Raw genomic sequence first — 5,340 nt, 5'->3', positions numbered from 1 at the left:
GGTCCAACTTGTCCATGCTGAACAGATATCCCAAATTAATCTAGTCCCATTTGCCAGTATTTGATTCATAACTCTGAAAACCCTTCCTATTCATATACGCATACAGATGCCTTTTAAATGTTGTAATTATACCAGCTTCCACCACTTCCTCTGGCAGCTCATTCCATACATGCACCATCCTCTGCATGAAAAAGCTGCCGCTTAGATCCCTTTTATATCTTTCCCCTCTCACCTTAACCCTATACCCCCTAAGTTTGGACTTCTGTAATGTGGAAAAAAGACCGTGGCTATTCACCCTATCCATGCCCCTCAGGACTTTATAAACCTCTCTTTGTTCTTACTTCCCAGTGCTGTGTCACTGCATCGGGCATTGAGTGCCTGACACAATGACGAATCCAGCATGGGAGGCCAAACTGGAATCAATCACGTTTGTTTTATAGGTTTCCCATGTGGTGAGTGTCCTGCCCACTGTCTGTTGAATATCAAATGCACTCGAGGCATTGAATAATGGACATTAATTTACTAAAGGCCTCAACTGATGTTCAAGGTATGAAAGATATTCATGGGCTTGACTTAAACAATGGAGAGACAGGAAGGCTGTAGAATTGCCACCCAGCAGTTTGTTGCCTGATTAAATGCCTCATGTCTCAGGGAAGGGTGTTTAAGTCTGTTGATGGAGTGGAGGACCACGTTAATCTGACTTACTGGAGAGTCAGATTGACTTTTTATCATCATGGACAGTTTGCATTTACAGGTGTCAGCTAGTTCTAATTAGACATCTGCCCAGTCTGAAAATTTGAGTGCACATTGCTCACAATTCAGCCAAGTAACACAAATGAAGTTTGGGAGCAGGATTTGAAGCGGCAGCTGAGAGTCAAGAGGTAAAGCAGCCACTTTTTATTGAAGACTTAAATCACACTGGATGGTTTAGTAACAGCAAGAAACACTTGAAAAGTCAAGTGCAAGCAACATTCAATTTTCTGCTGTAAGGTGCCAAGATTGCTGTAGAGACCAATTACTTATGAAAGAAAGAAAACCCATGCCACCAATGCAAAGAAAAGTCTACGGATACAATTTCACTTTTTAAATCTCTTATTAGAACAAACAAAAAAATTCACTATAATTTAAACATTATTAAAACAAAGCTTTACTTTAAGTAGGCAATAAAGCAAAGATATATTTCACGTGGTTACAGTAACCTACATCACTTCCTGCACAAATGTGACATGACGTCTCATTGTCTTTCCAGATATCTCTGACTTAGTCTCTCGGATGCAGGATCTCTCACTTTCTCACTCAACCATTATGTCTCTCAATTCATATTCACCAACAGCAACATTCCATCCAAGGGGTCTGTGGTCACGTTATTTAAGTATAAACAACAGACCCCCACGTCAGTTGTTGGAGTTGTACAAAACATTGGTTAGGCCACAGCTGGAGTACTGTGTGCAGCTCTGGTCAACTCACTACAGGACGGATGTGATAGCACTAGAGTGGCTACAGAGGAGGTTCACCAGGATGTTGCCTGGGATGGAGAAATTGAGCTGCTAAGAGAGACTAGATAGGCTTAGATTGTTTTCCTTAGAGCAAACAAGACTGAGGGGGGCATGGTTGAGATGTAAGATTATGAGGGTTATGGACAGGGTGGACAGAGAGCAGCTGATCCCCTTGGTTGAGGGGTCAATCACAAAGGGACATAGTTTTAGGATAAGGGCCAGGAGATTCTGCAGGAATCTGGAATATGCTGCCTGGGGAGGCAGTGGAGGCTGGAAACCTTACAACCTTTAAAAAATATTTGGATTAATACCTGAAATATCATAACATTCAAGGATACGGAGCAAGTGCAGGAAATTAGGATTAGACCTAGTTATGTTGGTACGGACCTGATGGGATGAAGGGCATTTTCAGCACTGTATGAATCTATGACTCCATGATGGTGAAGAATTTCTTTAGCAAGTTCATCAGTTTTATTGGTTAGATTTCCCAGACACTCTATCTGGAGACTTCTGGTAATCTGGTTGGCTCAGGTAAAGCAAATATTATACACGTATCCTATTAACAACCCCTCATCCCCCATCTTCAGTTTTCTGTCCTTTCTGAAAAGATTACAGACAGCATACTCATATTTAGCCTCAACTCTGTACCCAAGGTTTTCTTTCCTTTTATTATATCTGCAGGTTCCTTGATCCTTTGTTTTCAGCTAAGCCTGCTAATGGATGTACACAGAGTGTATACACAATGTCTCCTATTTGCTCCAAGTCTTCTCCCCGCCTCTTCAGCAGAAAATGTTCTGAACGTTGACTGCTCAGATCACAGACATTTGACACCCAATTAGCTTTCTGTTATCTTTAGTTTTTTAGTTTACATTCACAAAGCAAACTCACATTTCACTTTGTTGGAACTAAAATGCTTGTTTGGAACTTCACATGCATGCTTTTCAGAAAATCTTGTTCCATTTCATAAATAAAGGGTTACTTTGCAAAATGAAAATACAGGTTTTCCCAAAGTAGAAAGGAAGTCAGAAAAGACACAACCTCAAGTGTAGAATTAACTAGTGTTATATATGGTGATGGAACATGCAATGTGTGTGTGTGTTTGTATGTGTGTGCACACACACACATGCACTCTTGTGCAATTCAAATATAAGGCAATGGCCAATTACAAGACAGTGCCACAATTGGAGTCACAGCTTATAGGATCTTTTGGCGAGTCTCAAAAATTCTACACAACTCAATAGCATTATTTTTGCCAATGCCTAAAGATCAATAACTGGAAACTATATTGAAAATGAAGAAAAATGTGGTAGGTTAAGCCTGAGTGACGGAGCAGGTCAGCATTGTACTTGTTGACGGGTAAAGCGGAGGGATTACTACCTGAGATACACACCAGTAGACAGATCACCCAACAGGAAGGCACAGGCCATATCCTGACCAACCAGAATGGCTTAGCATCTGTCCATGAGAATCCAAATGCTGTCATAGTGGAGGATAAAGATTAAAGATCAAGAACAAATATGACAATGTATCTGAAAAGCTGAAATAAAATGAAAAAAGAAACAGACGCAGACTAAACACTAACTGTTCTATGTGCTTTTTAATTGAACTGTATCTGAACATGTCAGTTTGCAGCAAGACTGTACAAGAGCTTTCCTTGGACATTTGTTGAACTTGGAGTCCTGTATTTTGTAAACCTGAAGATGTTGTGCACAATGTTACCTCTTAATACATAAACGGAGTACCAATTTTCTTTAACTGAGAGTGTCCACTCCCCAGTTTAAATCTAATCTAAACCTGGACTGGGCTCTAAAATTGACCTAAATCAGAGGGAATCCACTAAAGTTAGTATTCCATTTTGCAATTTTGTCAAACTAACTTCAGTTTCAGGAAGTAACAGAGTCCAGTGGAACTATAGCTCAGAGCTTCTACAATAATGATGAGAAGGCCAAAATTATCACCATCTTATAATGTCTAATGTTTGGGTACCAACCATTGATGACTTGTGGTTGGCAGAGAATGTTGCCAATACACCTTTCTGTGTGCATCTGAGGGTCAGTCAGTAGTCCATTATGGAGGATGGATCATGAATAACTCACATCAGATGAGACATTTTTATTACATCTCAATAATTAAATGCAAGTTATATTAATTTTTTGAAATTTTGTTATGAACTCAGCTGATAGTATTATTAAACAAGTCAGATCCCAGACTCAAATCTGGCTTAACAGACCATGAGTTTAACTTTTGCATTTGGTTTCCTAGATGGCCACTCACTGAACATATTCACAAGAGGCTGCTAATGTATTTAAAATATAAATAAAATACATATATCACAAAAAAATAAGAAAAGAAACAAAGCTGTATATAAGGCCATTTGAAATCATCTTATGTTTTGATCTCAGCTGATGTTAGGAATGATGTGGAGGTGCCGGTGTTGGACTGGGGTAGACAAGGTCAGAAATCACATGACACCCGTTTATAGTCCAATAGGTTTATTTGTAATCATAAGCTTCTGGAGACCAGCCCCTTCATCGCTTGATGTCTGATTTCTGATGTTAAGAATGAACAATTCTTATCCAAGACTGAAATCTAGTTTGATAGATCATATTTTGTCTTGTTTTTATTTAATGAAGAGACACAAGCAAACAATACTGCAAATCTTGTCGAACAATAAAAATAATTCTTATATAAAAATAATGGTAAAATAAATAAGCTAAACTATGTACAACACAATTCGAAAGATTTTGAAACACATGATAAAATACCAACACTACCACTTTACGGTACTCAAATATCAGAGAGCTCCTTTCTCTATCACATCTAGATGTTTCAGAGAACTGTTTCTTCCAATTCTTGGTATTGAGTTTGATAGCTTCTTGCTTGATGATTCGTACAACTCAGAGCTCAGACTTTCTGAGCTTTAAATACCCCCTTCACTGCTCTAACTTAACACCTTTGGTTTGGAATTCCAAACTATAATCTCGAATTAAGGTAACTATTTCCTAACTATTCTGAACCACATTCTTTCTTCAGGAGAAACTTGTATTCTTACATCTCAATCCATCCAGGGCTTTAGTGACCTGAAACAAAAAACTTTTACAATTATTGCAATTTTCCGTCAAGTTAAAAAAAAATTCCTGATTCTACTAATTTGAAAGCAAGCTAATGATTTTTAATGTTTACTCTGTCCAATCATGAAACTCTCACAATGCAAACAAACTCCCATTGTTATTCCAGGAACTCTCTCAAATGATTTTAAAATAATCATGACTTCAGAAATAATGACAAGTTAATCAGTAAACATTAATACACATATACCAAAAACCATATGCCACTTGTTCGAGAGCTAAATGCTAAAATAATCATACATAACAAGCAGTAAAAAGAAAAAAATAAATGACCTTTTTATCCAACAATGTCATTTGCAGACACTTAAATAGTCAAATACGATTGCAATCCTCACTACAAAACATCTTACTCAAGTATCGAAAACTTCTTACTCAACTATCATGGTGTTGTCATTTTGATGAACTTCCACCCATTAAACAGATGTAATTTTTCTGTTATTGCCACTCATTGAGACACACAGATACAGACTAGGCCACTGGGCTATTTTTGCAGCTAATTTGACTACTTTTAGACTGGTAGCAACATATTTGCTGGTAGTGATGATACTATGGCTTTTAGAAGTATACTTTTTCCTTTTTTTTAGTAATGAGAGGCTTTGAGCCATAGATATTGTGCTATCTTCTCCATACTAAAAAAAGCAAAAAGCTTGTGAGGCTCTAACAAAACAAAGTTGCTGGAAAAGCTCAGCAGGTCTGGCAGCATCTGTGGAGGAGTT

The sequence above is a fragment of the Rhincodon typus genome, chromosome 27 (genome assembly GCF_021869965.1).
Source record: "Rhincodon typus isolate 14 chromosome 27, sRhiTyp1.1, whole genome shotgun sequence".
NCBI lineage: Eukaryota > Metazoa > Chordata > Chondrichthyes > Orectolobiformes > Rhincodontidae > Rhincodon > Rhincodon typus.
This window is presented reverse-complemented; position numbering follows the sequence as displayed.